The 16,701-nt window shown below is 32.5% G+C and overlaps 1 pseudogene; it reads left to right on the top strand.

Moving 5' to 3' along the window:
- The first annotated feature begins 12,102 nt into the window (after positions 1–12,102).
- LOC112090746 lies at positions 12,103–16,398 on the top strand (annotated as a pseudogene).
- Positions 16,399–16,701: the final 303 nt, after the last annotated feature.

Below are 16,701 nucleotides of genomic sequence, written 5' to 3'. Positions count from 1 at the left end.
CCCCCCAACTTGCTTGCTTGGACTCTCGGTTTTATATTTTTATTTCATTTTTCCAAATTAATGCTTCTTACTAAAATATTTTTTTTCTGTAATTTATCACTTTAAAATAGTTTTGTCAAATAAGTCCTCATGTTAATATTTTTCATATATTCTTCTAAAATATTATTATCTCAAATACGACCGTAATAAATACTTTTTTTCTTTTTCTTTTTTGAATCCTTGTATTTTAAAACGTTTCTCATTGAAATAGATTTTTTTCTCTAATTTATCATTTGAAGAACATCTCAAATATGTCCCTATTTAAATTTTTTTCACCCGGCTAAAGTATTATATTATCAATATGACCCAAAGAAATACTTTTTCCACTAATTAAATTATTAAAGTTTTCTTTATTCAAATGTATCTTTTTAAAAATCTAGTATTTACTATTAAGTGTTTCATCCAAAACACATGTTTTAGCTTTTGTAATGAGAAAGCTCTCGTTTAGTTCGCTAGTTTGAATTTTTTAATTTGAACAGAAAAATTTAAATTGTAGTTTGAATTGACGTTTGGATGTATAGTTAAAGTTTTAATTTGAACAGGGAATAAAATTTGAATTTGTGTTTAGTAGGTATGAAAAGTAGAGAGAGTGGACTCTTTTTACTGATAAAAAATAGTTTGAACTTTTGAACTTGAGGGGGGAGCAAAACTCTAAGTTGGGTTGTTTAACTCAGTTCAAACGGAGAATATAATTCAAACTGTATGCTTATCAAATACCAGTTCAAACTGTACTCACTGTTCAAACTGAATTGAACCAAACTAAATTAGTGAAACAAACAGGGGCTTAGATTATTCAACCCTCAATTGATAGGGGTTGATGCACTTTGAGCCCCCTACTATAGTCACACCTAAATCAAAGTGCATGCCTACTGTTTTTTTATTTGTTTTCATAAGCAATTTTATTTAAGAATCTCTATACTCTATATTATATATCTATACTACATATAGAAGAGAAGAGAACATGACTCAAATTGTGCGGTTTAAATTATAGTTTGAATTGACGTTTAGATGTGTAGTTAAAGTTTTAATTTGAACAGGAAATAAAATTCGAATTTGTGTTTGGTAGGTGTGAAAAGCAGAGAGAGTGGACTCTTTCAACTGATCAAAAATAGTTTGAACTGTTGAACTTGAGGGGGGAGCGACACTCTAAGTTTGGTTGTTTAACTCAGTTTAAACGGGGAATATAATTCAAACTGTATGCTTAGTAAACGTCAGTTCAAACTTTACTCATTGTTTAAACTAAATTGAACCGGACTAAACTAGTGAAACAAACAGGGATTTAGATTATTCAACCCTCGATTGATAGGAGTTGATGCGCTTTGAGCCCCCTACTTTCCTGAATGGAAGCCTATAGTCACACCTAAATCAAAGTGCACGCCTACTTTTTTTTTTTTTAAATTTGTTTTCATAAGCAATTTTATTTAAAATCTCTATACTCTATTATATATCTATACTACATATAGAAGAGAAGAGAACATGTATTTATTTTGGACATTAACATTGACACCCCTGTATTTTGTTAAAATAACAGAGACACTCCCTTTACTAAAATTAATTATGTCAACACCCTTAACTTTTCAAAAAAAAAAATCATCTATAAGAGAAACACTCCTTGATCGAAACTAATTACGTTAACATTGACATCCCTGTTGATAACTCTATGAAATATGGTTATTTTACTAATTTTTTGTGCATGTAAATTTGCTAAGTCTTGAGATTTTAGATATTTTCAGTCTAGTTTTGTGTAATTTTGATTTAGTTCATGTTAGTTTAATTTTATTGCAATTTATTTTGTTATAGTGCAAGTTTAATTCATTTTGCTTAGTTTAATTTTAATTTGATTTTGTTGTTATTTAGTTTCCCTTCCTAAATAATTATTTTCTCAATTGTGTAATTAAATTTGGTGATAGGGGTTAAAAATGTTATTTTGGAGAAAAGTGGGGGCGAAATTATAAAGAAAAAAGGTCCTAAAATTCAAATTGGAATTCGGCCCCTAGCTAGGGCGAATCACGCGATGCCACATGGCTGGCTCCTCTGAAATGAGCTCCAGCTGGCTGCACGGTGGAGGAAAGAAAAGAACAAGAAAAATAAAAAACGAAAAATAGGAGAGCAGAGCTGTGCGTTTGGGAAGCAAGGCAATTGGTGCTTACTCATCAGCCCATTCCTCACTTTCCACGAGCAGCCACAGGGAACAAGAGGGGAAAGAGAGAAATGAAGAAAAAGAAAAAAAATATATTTTGAGTTGTAGGATTTTATTTTTAGGAGTTATTTTTAGTTTTAGATTTAGGTAATTTTATTTTGTAAACACCATTGAAGAGGGCATTTTGGAGCTTAAAAAGAGGAGAAAGATAAAGATTTGAGGAAGTGATTTTAGAGTTTGTGACACATTTATTTCGTGATTTCTTTTTCATATTTATTTTCTTTATTTTTGTAATATGTAAAAAGGCTTGATTATTGGTGTTGTTTATTTTTATTTGTGATTATGGTTTGATTTTTCTTGTTATAAGGTTTCAATATTGCTTGATTTTTGTTGCTTTGATTTTCCATTTATTCAAATTAATTGTGTTGTCTAAATTATGTTGGATAATTTAATGCTTCTAGTTGATTAATCACCAATTAGTTGATTAGAAAGTCATAGATTGCTACCGGAAGGGGGATTTGAGTGCTAGGCCAATTATGGAGTCATAACTTTTATTTCTAATAGAAAATGAAATATCATTCGCAGGACAAATGATGTATTAACAGCAGCATAGGATTTTGAAGTGGAGTGTTAAAACAATACATTTCAAAAAGGAGACATAGTGCAAGTTTATAGATGACCAGATCAAAAACCAAGATAATATAGAAGATACCTCAGGGATACTTATTTGTGTAATAGGAACAATGTCTTTTGAAATAGACATTTAACAACAGAGATATCAAATATCATCCCAAATAGTGACGGAATCAGAAATTTTTGTACAACTATTTTAGTATTGAGTTTTATTCTCTTTTCTTTTATATATGAGGGCCAATTTTTCCTTTCTCGGTCAATGCTCTATTCTAGGCTGCCAAAAAAAAAAAAAGGACGATTTAGTAGGGAATTAATCAATTACAATTCTCTTTTTGTTTCTTTCCTTGATATTTGAAACTGTAGCACATGCATTTGTGGCTTGATGAATTTCTGATGAAATGCGTCTAAACTAAGTGATATATATCTGGCCTTTTTTCTGCAAAAGGAAGTTTATATATATATACATCAGACATTGAATTAAATCTTCAAAGTATAATAACTAAGAAGGAAAGGAAAGGAAAAAAAAAAATCTGCGTTTTCAACCAAATAGAACTAATTAAAAAGACCTTTGAAATATTACAAAGCCCTAATTAAGTAGCACCTATAGGCTTTATCTTTTCCATCACAAGGCAGTAAAACAGTGGAGACTCTGTCATAGTTCTAGGCCTTGCGGATCATGTTTTCCTCAACGCATTTGGCATTATTGAGTCTAATCGGATGCCACTACTTTTGATTGGTTATTTTTCTTTATCTAACTTTGATAAGTGGTATATATTATAGTTTACGTTTATGTTTCTTGGTTCCGTACCTAAAAATTTGCAAACGATCGACTTGACACAGCTATAGTAATAAGTCAGCGGCCAAGTTTTTCCACCTGGTTTATACGCGGTATTTAGTAAGAGCGTTTTGTAGAAGTTAGTGCATGAATTCAACAACTGTTCAATTAACGTTGAAGCAAAAATAATAATAGTAACGCTACGGATTTAATTCTGCATCTCGTATACTTTTTGAGAGGCTCCACGCAGAACTGCTTTATCGCAGTTGACAAAGTAAACTTCTGCATTGCACAGTGGAACAAGTTAGTGCGGTGGTGCATATTGAAAAATAAAAAATCACTATACCAGTTCTCTCTCTCTCTCTCTCTCTCTCTCTCTCTCTAGAAAATACAATGTTCACTAGTACAAAAACGAAAACGACAACGATATAAAACCATCGTCAGCAGAGTTCAGTAGTTAACAGTTCTGTCATTGTATGTCTACCTTATTTAATAACTGCTTAACACGACACTAAAGGTAAGGGCGCTTTGACAACATATTAGATGACACATATACCACCATCTAATTGCCAGATTTTACAACATTATATAATTAAGTTTGTTGATTTTCGTCCAATCATCGTTTTACATATGTTAAATTTTATAATTTTTATTAGGTTACATATTTCAAAAAGGTTATAATATCATTTTTTTACGTTAAAAAAACAAGTATAAATTGGTTATAATTATTCAAGTTTGCATCTGTTAGGTATTTTTATTAATTGACAATTTATTAGTAATCTTATAAAAATTCAAAAAGGGTGGCTCTATTGCACCTATTTTTTTTTTCTCTTCACACCCCCTTCTAACTATACACCCTACATAATTTTCACACTCCCTTCTAACTATACACCCGACATAATTTTCAGATGGTTAAACTTACTTTCTACACTCCCCTATTATTCCAAAACTATCCCTAATCATTTTTCATAAAATTATTAATTATTGACTACCTTTTTTTTTTTTTCTCTTCACACCCTTTTTTTTTTTTAATTTTGTTATTTTAGTATTTACTCTTTCTCTACCTCTAATGCGTAAAAGTCTGTAATTCTGTAAAGTAAAGCTCATCACAAAGTTCGGGATGAATTCTGGACCTGCAGAGAGAAAAGTCGCATTCAGCAAATAAATCCCAAAATTACAATACCCAACTTAATTTGCTCGCAAAATGTGAGTTCCAATTTAAAAGCATAGAAGTCAAGACAATTACTCAATACGACAAGTGTTTTAGTTGAATTAGAAATAAGCTGAAATAAGAACAAAGAGACGGAAATGCATAAGAAAATGCAGACATGGTAAAACAACATATCATGAGAATAAGCATAAAAAAAGGAAAAAAAACACTATCAATCCAACTTTTAATAAAAACGAAAGCAAATGAAATGATTAGCCTTAAAAAATAAAATTATCAGCAAAAAAATATATATTTAACAACTTTTTCAAATAGCCATTGAAAGATGAAATTATTTGTTATAGATTTTAAGATAGCAAAAATTTGTAAATAATGATATGATATGTGAGGTGTGTGGTGAAAAAAAAAACCATTAGTTTCCTTTCTATAACATCTAATTGAGTCTATGATAATGGTCCTTTTTTGTCATATTATGTGAGGGTTTTTTATAAAAAGAAATTTAAATTTAAAAGGGGATTGGAGAGAAAAAAGGAGTATGTGAATGGAACCATCCATTTAAAAAACAGGTTCAAGAAGATTTCTGATTGCAGAAGAAGATTCAGAATCAGATATTGTATAGATTTTTTGAGAAAATATCGTGAAGATATTCCAAACATTATCTAGGAGATAATCGTGGAGATTTTATTTTGAGAGAAAATCATGAGATTATGGAGATCTTGAAGATCGAATCTAGTGGAATAAAAATCTTTATAGAGATTGAGATCTTGAAGATCGGATCTGGTTGCATAAAAATCGTGGAGATTTTTATAGATGATTTGGGGAGAGATTTTTGGAAGATTTTTTTAGAAAGGAGATTATGTGAAGATATTATATAGCTTCATCAGAGAGATAAAAGTGCAATATATTATTGAGAGAGAACTATGGAGTTTGAGAAGATTCTTGAAAAGCCTTAATTGTTCTATTTAAAGGTCTCATTTCTACTCACTAAGTGTGCGGGCTTAATAGAGAAAAATATTCAGAAGATTGTCAGTGAGTGTATTGAAGTGTTCATCATCTTTTGAGAGAACGATTTGTTATTTTTAGGAGAAAGTACTATGTCAATCAAAGGAGTTCACCGAAAAGATAGAAGACGAGTGGTAAATACCATATGTGATTACCACATAAAGCGACATACTCAAATAATTGATTGACTGAGAATAATGCATGTAATTGGGGAATTTTAGAATTGGACAAAGGAAGAAGTGTATAATAAAAGAAAATGCCAAGAAATTATTTGATGGAAAATAACATTTCTAAATCCACGTTCACATTACTCCATCAAATACTAATCAATGTCAATATTTCCATTCCACGTACGTGTTTCTATATATAGTTTGGTTTCATGGTCAAAAAGCAGTCAATTTTCCACCAATAAGAAATATAAATTAATAAACCAATTTAACTATTTGCACGTTGGCTGCGCTTTAAAAGAGTTTCAACCCCAATATATAAAAGCAAATATCATATATCATCTAACACATCTTTCACTTCATGTACATATTCACCATATCAGATTCAGCAACCAATGGTAAGGCTAAGTTATTGTTTTCATACTTTTTCAAATCTTCATTCTCCTTATCACCCAAGCCATTGCTCAGCCAGACTTCGATTATTACATGTGTGATAACGACAAAGGCAATTACACCAGGAAGAGTACCTATAAGGCCAACCTAAACCACATTCTTATTAACCCTTCCCTCGCAAGACGGCAATGGCTACGGCTTTTACAGTCTCTCATACGGCAATTCATCCAACCAAGTTTACGCAATCGGGCTGTGCAGAGGAGACGCTATTCCCGATGTTTGCATCAGTTGTCTCAACAATGCCACCCAGCTTCTCCCGCGTGTTTGCCCCAATCAGAAGGAGGCGTGCGGTCGGATGGCATGAATACTGCATGTTGCGCTATTCCAACCGCTCCATGTGCGGCGTCATGGAGACCGATCAAACGTTGTATATCTGGGACACTCAAAATGTTTCATCCAATGTGGATGAAATTTTCCAAGACCTCAGGACTTTATTGGAAGATCTGAAAAACCGAGCTGCCTCCGGCAATTCTCTCCGCAAGTTCGCGACAGGGAACGCGAGTGCTCCAAATTTTCAAGGGCCAGGACGCTGTTGCTTGCATTCAAGGGCTTCAATTCCCTGAGTTTCAAAGGAAATTCCATTTCAGTGAGACATTTTCCAATTTAAAGTCCCGTTCATTTCGTCCACTCGAGTTTAGAATTCGAGTTTTATTACAGTAAAAAGTTTTAAAAAACAGTCACATCTAACTTGTTTGTTACAGTAAAAAGCTCTCACATAAAATCATATCTTAACTCGAATTATAAACTCGAATCAGCAAAATAAACGGGTCTGTTTTGCAGCCGCCAACGTTGTGCCAATTATTTATAACCTGAGCACTCTTGTTCAATATCCTGTTAAAATCTCACTATTCAAGTAAAGTGGGACTCAAGAAGATAGGTGGGATTCCGTATTAGGCCATTTCTATTTTCTACTTAATTTAGTAATGATAATTAAAAAAAAAAAATCCCATCAACTATTAGCGGTCATCACTATTTCCTTACAAAACTGATCCACCGGAAACGAGGAAAATTTAATAAAAAGAAACAAAAAGAACCTGAACATGGAACCCCATGATTTTCTCGTTATGCTCTGCCAATTCGATTTTATGTAACCACATAACTCACTGAAGCTCATTCTTCTATATTCTGCTTTGCTTCAGTGATGATCCGATGACACCATTAAAGTACCCAACCAAACTCTCCAACGAAATGGCCAAACTCTCGTCTCCACCGGCGAAAGGTTCCAATAAAAAGAATCCTTGATTCTGTTTTTTTAAGTACTAATAATATATCTTTTTTTTTTGTTCCCCCCTTGCCTGCCTTGTTTGGTGACAGGGTCCGGTAAGAATGACAAGCGTACAGTGGTGATCATCTCGGGTATCAGTCTCAGGGTTTTTCTTGCTATTTTCATTAGTGGGAAGATGTAACTTGGGGATATTTGCTTTTTTATATGTGTTTTAAGTTTTTTCAAAAATTTTACTTCTGATTTTTAATCTCATTAAATATATACATTCAAACAAAATTTAATACACAAAACTTACCTTTTCATGATCAATTCTCGATTTTGACCTCAAAAATGCCCTCAAAATCAAAAAGAAAGCTTTAAACTCATAGTTTTGACCTCAAAATGCCCAAAAAAAAATCCTCAAAATTAGCTTCTTAATTATATGTTTCTTATTTTAATTTGTTCTAATTTTTGAAAGTTTCAGCATGTTTTTCTTAAGGATGATTTGGTCATTTTAAATGTCAAAATCAATTCAATATAAGATGTAAATTTAAGTGTTAAATCTAATTTAAAGCTATACATTGGATGAGATTAAAACTTAAAAGTATAATTTTTAAATAAATCTAAAGCACATGGTATAAAAAGATAAATATATATCCTTTTATTGTTTTTTGGTTACTTTTTAGTTTTTACTTCATTTAACCTTTTATTTAATATAATTGAGTGGGAGCTTGGTGCCGAATAGAGTCATTAGAGGATGTCGACATAGTTTATATGTCTAGACTCTTAGGCGTCGTTCATTTCACCGATTCGAGTTTTCAGTTTTAGGTTTTTACAGTAAAAAGTTCTCAGAAAATGTCACATCTAACTTTTTTTGCTACAGTGAAAAGCTCTCAGAAAATGTCACATCTCAGCTCGAATTGAAAACTCAAATCTGCGAAGTGAACGAACCATAGGTAATTATTGATACTATTTGTTCTCTCTCACAGATTTTTCTCTTTTTTTTTCTCTCTCTCTTATAATTTACAGTAATCTCACTTCACTACAAAATTATAAATCTGTCTCACCTATCTGCTACATGTGTTGTTAAAAATAGATGGAGTTATTGCATGTGATGGCACGTGAGGAACGAGAGGTAGAGAAGACGTTTCCATAGGATACAGGTGAGAATGGGTCTAAAGTTTAGAGGGATAAATAAGAATAATTATAATTTTTTGAATCGATGTCTAAATGAATAATCAGTATGATATGCGTAGGCATATATGGAAAAAAAGCGTTTCTAACTGCATCAAATCGTTTTCTTAATCTGATCTCTCGGATGACAATTTTGCCATGGACACCAGCAACCGACCCACCAGAAGGTCTCTACCACCCTCCTCTCAACGCCATTACAGTTTTCACCCTTCTTAATTTCTCTACACAGTACTGATGCAGCGCAAGATGAAGATCACTAGCGGACGACCGCTGGGAGACGTGAAGCTGCAAATCGAAAGTTTCCCAATTCTTTTCACATTTGAATTTTAATTTATTTGTTTCCTGATATCTTATAGTATTATTTTAAAATTATTATAAATTTCAAATTTAGAATATTTAGGATTAGCTAATTAGTTTCTTTTTTCTAGTTTCTAAAAATTAGTTTTTGAGATTGTTTTCTTTTAGTTTCTTTCCTTTATTTGTATTTTCAACTTCCTTTAAAGGCTTTCTAGTATTGTTATTTTGGGCAGTAGAAGAATTTTGATGATTAATAAAATTATATGCTTTGAGAGTTCTCTTAACATATCTATCTCAATTATCTCGGTATTATGTTAAATCAACGAGTGATTGATGCATATTTTCTTGGCATTCGTGAACGAATCAACAGGTTTATAGAAGTTTTATTTTTCGGTATTCTAATTGAATCAACAGGTTTCCCGATATTCTAGGTGAATTAATGGATAATAAGAATTTATCTCTTCTTTTCTTTTTTTTTTCTTAAGCTTCCGCTACGTTAAGTACACATTTGACTGTTTAAGAAGAAAATTACTATTATTGCATAATTCCGTAAGTGCACGGATCGTACAAGTAATAAAGTATACTGAAGTATGGATATTGCTCCCACGGAAATTGTGCTTAATTTGGGTTAATTGTCAAAATTGGATTAGCTCTAAGATTATTCGAACAATCCATTACCGAGAAAGAAAAACTAACTAAAACTAAAATTAAGAAAAATTAAACAAATTACTAAAGAAAACTAATAAAATGCTCTAGGAATTCAATTTCACATGTTTTCTAGTTGAATAAAAGCCGAAATCTCTTAAACTCTCCAAAAGCCCCTCCCGGTAGTGAATCGAAAAAATCCTATATCAATTAGTAAACTATATTCCTATGATTACCAATTAATTAGGATTCATTAGGTTCTCGAATTTCATTAGTGGCTACATAATCCTAGTGGGGATATTCCTATCCCGTTAAAATTACGTCACTCCATAATTGGCCTAACACGCAAATCCACCTTCCAATAGCAATCTATGGCTTCCTAATCAATTAATTAGTGATCAATCAACTAGAAGCATGAAACCACATATTGTAATTATCCGACAAAATTTAGACAACACAATTAATTTGAATAAATGAAAAATCAAAGCAACACAAATCAAACAATATTGAAACCCTAGAACAAGAAAAATCAAACCATAATGACAAATAAAAATAAACAACACCAATAATCAATCATTTTTAGAGATTACACAAAAACAAAGATAATAAAAATAGAAAAAAAAATTACGTGATAAAAGTGTCACAAACTTCAAAATCTCTTATCCAAATCTTCATATTCCTCCCTTTTGAAGCTACAAAATGCCATCTTCAATAGTGTTTACAAAATAAAATTAGTTAAATCTAAAACTAAAAATAACTCCTAAAAATATAATCTTAAACTAAATATTTATTTCTCTCTCTCTATTTTTTTTTCCTCATTCTTTTCTTTTCTTTTCTCCCTCTCTTGGTCTGGTTCTGTTTGTGGGAGTGCTGAGAAGAGTGGCCGATCAAAAAGCCCAAATTGCCTTTAATTACACGCACAAAGGGGAGAAGAAAGCTGAACAAGTGGCAGCGCCGGATTGGGAGCAAGGAGATAGTGGGAGAGAAGCTCATCACGTGGCGCGGGGAGAATGGCTGGCGCAGTCATTTTGCCTGCTCGAAACCCACGAAGAGGAAGGTGAATATCACACACGCATCTTAATCCTCAATTTCTTGATCTGACGGTTGACATGGAGAATTCAGGATCTTTTACAATCGCGAGCGTGTGAAAATTATACATGTGATTTCTAATTAGAATTTTGAAACTTTTTCTTCGTATTTTTGCCCCCACTTTGGTCTAAAATAACATTTTAACCGACCTAACACCAAATTCAACTACACAAATGAGAAAAATAAATATTTTGGAAGGGAAACTGTACAGCAACAAAATAAATTAGTAGTAAACTAATTAAAACAAAGTGAAATTACACTAAAATAAAATAAACCCAAAATAAGCTGAACACAAAAGCACATAATTAAACTAAAAACAGCTAAAATCTCAAGGATATAGCCAATTAATGCACAAAGAAAAATGGTAAAGTAAGTCTATGAGTCTATTTCATAGATTTATCAACTATTGTCATGAATCTTCTCACTTTCTTTTTCTTTTTTTTTTAATAAAAAAAAATCACGAATTTTATAACTTTTGATTTTTGAAGCTAAAGAAAACCACACTGTACTACATTTAGATAACACTAGATGAAATATAACTTCTGATTTTCACTCCAATCGCTAATTATACAAGCAAAGACAAAAGCATTCGTTTCATTTTGCTTAATTTTTCTCCCAATATATGAAGCAATTGTATCTAGTGCTAATTAAACTTGTTATTTCTATTTTACTCTTTAAATTTTATGGTCATTCTCACTTTATCATATCAACCTTACCCTGATACCCACTTTGTCGCAAATGAAAATGCCCTCTCTGCTCTCCTTCACGTGCCATCACATAGAACAACTCCATTTATTTTTAAAGCATTTATAACAAATGGGGTTAAATTTATTTTTTTAAGGCATTTATAACAAATGGGGTTAAATGTGACAAACTTATGTTATGTTTGGTATGAGGTTTTTGATGGTTTGAACTCAGGTTCTAGTTTAAACTAGTGTTTCTTTGTAATAAAAAAAAAAGGTTTGTATCCAGCCCAATAAAACCCATGTTTGGTTTAAAGTAGGTCTAAACCTATGTGCCGTTTTAACCAATCTGAACTCAAAAAACAAAACCAACAGTCGAATAATTTGATAGCAAATCTTAGCTTTTTGTTGGTTTTTGAGTTTCTAGGATAGATTTACGTTTGTTTTTATGTTTGTTTTGTAGGAGATGAAACTTTAGAGCAAAAGAACCTTAAATAGTCAAATTTGAGGAATTTTGAGCACTGCGGCGCCAAACAAGCAAGGCTGCAGTGCTAGCAGGCATCATGTGCGAACTTATGAAGGCCATGGTGCCAAGAATTAGCGCCAAGGCGCTATGGCGCTTAGGGAGAGCACTGGGACGCTGGAGCGTGGGTGCCGTGACGAGCGTGAGCCGATTCCAGAGCACCATGGTACTGAAGATGAGTGCTGGGGCACTAAAACGCAGGCCAACCATCAGACCTAAGTGTATAAATAGACAATCTTAGGGTTTTTAGGGGGATTTTTGGACGGCTAAAAAGAGGAGAGACGCTTCTGTGCGACGGAGAAGACGACGAATCAACCGGAAACGGCGTTTGCCTTCGATTATGAAAACAATTTATTCTAGATTTCTTTCTCATATGTTGACTTTTCATTTGTTCGGATGTTTTCTTTTACAATTATGTTCTAATTTCAATTTCTAATGCTACAATGTAGCCGGATCATGATTGTTCATTATTCTTAGTTTTTCAGTTTAATCGATGTTTATTTCATTATGCTAAGTGTTATAATTTGTTCTTAATGCGTGTGATTGTTTGGCCAACTTTTGTATGATTTGGGGTTTAATTCTGAAACTGAGAAGTGATGGTTAAACATGTCCATGGGTTATAATACCATTAGAACAACATAAGTTAGAGATGGCTTCCCTCGGTAAACCCTCCTCTTTGTTTTGGCCTGAGGTTCAAATCGCACATGGCTTAAATCTAAAAATTTATGGTTTGAATCTCAAATTCAAACTCCACATTTCAAAACACATAAAGTTAAAACTTAATGATTAAAATCACTTTAATTTAAATTCTTATATCACATTGACCCTTATAGTTTAAAGTGGTCAGTATGATTCTATAAGTTTGAAGGATAAAGTGAAAATTAGCTTAAAATTTGGGGGTAATAAATGAAACTAATCGGCTAATCCTTGAAAAGATGATTGACGTACACTGAGAATGAGTGTGAGGGTACAATTGCTAAAAGTTCCACAACTCCCGCGAATATGATGTTTTGAAGGTCGATTTCCGCTCCTGTTCCAAATTCCAATATACTGTTTATCCAATCTTTAAAGAGATCAAGTTAATACTTAATATGCTTTAAGTTCCTCCTGATAGAATAATATACATCATGCTGATGCAGTTGAGTTGTCAGGTGGATAATTTTTGAAGAAAAAATGGTATTCATCATAATAAAACCACATAACTCACAAATGAGTGGATTCCACCTGCTTACTTAATGAGACTCATTTTTTATTAATAGTAAGGTGTTAATCCCATCGAGATGAATGAGAAATGTTAAAGTTACTTTTTTTGCCACCTTTTTTTATCATTTTTTGCGTTCACAATTTGATACATAGTTGTGATAGTGGAGTCCACGTCAAATAATAAATGCAGACAATAGCAATAAGAGTAATAAAAAAGTGATATTAGCATTTTTCTGGAATAAATAAGAGTGCTCTTTTAGAATTTGAAGCTCGAACAAGGTTTGATTAATTCCATGTATTAAATATTAGTAATTTAAACTTTCTTTCTTTGCAGTGATTTTCGGTCAAGTCCAGTGTATAGTCTTGGTGGCTTACTTTTTGAAATAGTAAGCTGTCAAAAAAGAAAATGCACGCAGAGAACCTCTTAAGCTATGTACAAAACTACACTATGCTCTGCCCTAAGTTTTGATAAATTTATATTAAATCGAGTAAAAAGAAATGGTATATCCTAAAGGGGGACCTTGAATGTTGTTGTTAAACTGAGAATGAGAAAGAAAGAATTGTTTTGATCAAACATATTGTGGCAGATTTTGTGGGATAGAAATTTGATTTGATTAATTTGTTCTCCTTCGAACTTTACGTTGATAGTTAACTATGTTATGCTGATTTGTTCTCACTTGATCGTGCTACTCCTTAGTGGATTTTTCCTCTTTTCTTCTCTGTGGACGTAAATACATCGTCGAACCACCTGTTCTTTTTCTTCTACTTCTTTTTTTATTTTTTATTTTTAAGTTGTAGATCCCCTAATGAGACTTGGTTCAGGACCTAAAATAATGAGATGCTTTCACATTGCTTTATTATGGCCAAGACACCAATGTATGATTATAATTTTCATATATTTGTCTCTTTTTGTTACTCCTCTCTTTTCTCTCTTTTCTCACTTTTTTTTTCTTTTTTTAAATTTTTATTTGGCCATCTTTTTGTGTTTTTCTTTGTTTAGTACTTTCTTTAGTATGACCTCATAATCGTTGAGGTCACTTTCTAACCGTTAGATATGATGAAAATAAAAGGAGAATTCTAAGATACTTGAAAGGTACACTTGACTTTGGTATTCCTTTGCAGAAATCGAGTAAGCTTGATTTGGTGGCCTTCTGTGATGCTGATTGGGCATCCAATCCTGATGACAGAAGGTCTACCTCTGGTTATTGTGTCTATTTGGGATCAAACATTGTTTCTTGGAGTTGAAAGACACAACATACAGTGTCCAGGTCTTCCACGGAGGCTGAGTATAGGAGCTTAGCAAATGTTGTGGCAGAAATCACTTGGCTAATGTCTTTATTGAAGGAGCTTAGAGTTGAGATGCAGGGTAGACCTGTAGTTTGGTGTGATAATCTCAGCACTGTTCAACTTGCTGCCAATCCCGTTTCGCATGCCAGAACAAAACATGTAGAGCTTGATTTGTATTTGTTCGAGAAAAGGTGCTTCAGAAATTGATTGAAGTCAAGCATGAACCTGATGTGGATCAGGCATCGGATGTTCTTCGAAACCCATCTCCAGTTCAAAGTTCCCAGATCTTCGGTTCAAACTCAATGTTAAAAGTCTTTCAACATTGAGTTTGATGGGGGCTATTTGGGAAGTTAATCAGTTAGTGAGTTAGAGTGTTTGTTAGAGTTTGTTAGAGCTTATATACACGTGTAAGAATTTAAGTAGTTCTGGTTTTGATTAGTTAGAAGTTGATCAAACTATTTATAGCTAATACTGTACATACAATTTAATATAGAATACAGTTTCTCAATTCTTTAGAAATCATTCTTTTCTTCTTTCATAGTTCCAAACGCAAGCCTTGATCACTTTATTTATGGTATGGTTGTCTTTCTTTGCTTTTGTTAATATGGGGAATCATAGAAAATATATCAACCATGCTTCCATTATGATACATGCCTTGAAAAGTACTACCTAACGCATATACATCTCTAAAATGTTAACTGAATTATACTTATATGATTATGTAGATCTAATGAAGCATGCGAACTTAGACTGAGAGGGCCGCTATAAAATTATAGGAGGCATTGGTCGAGGGCTCCTTTATCTTCATGAAGATTCACGTTTGAGAATTATCCACCGAGATGAAGAAATGAACCCTAAGATTTCGGATTTTAGAATGGCAAGGTTGTTTGTTGTTGATCAAACTCAAGGCAACACAAGTAGAATTGTGGGAACCTAGTAAGAACATGTCCACCTTGGCTAGCCTTAGTTTATACTAATGATGTTGTAAGCTTTCGTTCAGATCATTTTGTATGATATTGTAGTCCACACCCAAATGCTAAAGATTTTCAGATAAAAACTAAGCAACACAACATATATAACCATATAATAGAAGCTCTTTAGTTTCTAGTCTTAAATTTCACCGAAATATTGAAGAAATACATAAATTTCACTCAAAAGATATTATCTTTACATTTTTATCACCCAATGGTATAAACTTAACATTTATGCCACTCAAACTAAAAAGGAGATATTCTGCCAGGTAATTTTAATATCCTATCATATTATTTTTTTCTTCCCAACAAAGATAGTCAGACATCTCCACCTCCATCTTCGAAGAGCATTCTAATAAAATATTTATGATATTCTACCAGAATATTCTTTTTTAAGTCGACAAAATGGCATAAATGTAACGATGTTTGATTTTAGTTAAAGGCTATGTAATTTTCTTAAATATTAATTAGTCAAGCGTTAATTATTGTAGTGGATACATGGCTCTAGAATACGTTATGCGTGGACAATTTTCAGTCAAGACTGATGTATTTAGTTTTGGTGTGTTACTCTTAGAAACATTGAGCGGACAGAAAAATAATTCTTTCAGTCCATGGAGAACATGTAGAAGACCTTTTAAGCTATGTGAGTACAAGTTAGATAATAGTTCATCGTAAAATGCAAGACTTTTAATGTATGTTCAATTGAATCAAAAGAATTTTATATCTAACATATCTAACATTGTTGCAGGCTTGGAGGAACTGGAGGGACAACACAGCCGCAAATATCATAGATCCATTATTGAGGATTAATTCAGGATTTGAAATAATGAGATACATCCACATCGCACTGTTGTATGTTCAAGCTACGATGAATGCTTTGGTTATAAGTCTAAGGTCCATAAGATTACAGAAGTTATATGAATAGTAAGGCATAGTTAGTCCAACATAATAACATTGAATAAAAACTCAAGTGGGCGTAATTACAAGTAGAATCCAGGATTTGAAGTCTAAAGTAAATTTTTTATTTAGTGTCGTAATTCAAAATTAAAAATCATGACAAATCTCATTATTTTGTTTACTTGGAACCAATTCGAAATAAAATGTTGCTGAACGGAACTATAACGATTGAGGACCAAATCAATAAATTAGTTTATAACGAGGGTAGTATGAACAATTACTTTGAGCTCCTTAAAGAAGTCTTAGGTCCCCTCCACTTACTTCCTAATCA

The sequence above is a fragment of the Morus notabilis genome, unplaced genomic scaffold (genome assembly GCF_000414095.1).
Source record: "Morus notabilis unplaced genomic scaffold, ASM41409v2 Scaffold738, whole genome shotgun sequence".
Classification (NCBI taxonomy): domain Eukaryota; kingdom Viridiplantae; phylum Streptophyta; class Magnoliopsida; order Rosales; family Moraceae; genus Morus; species Morus notabilis.
The sequence above is the reverse complement of the archived record's forward strand: the minus strand, read 5'-3'. Positions and strand labels throughout refer to the sequence as shown.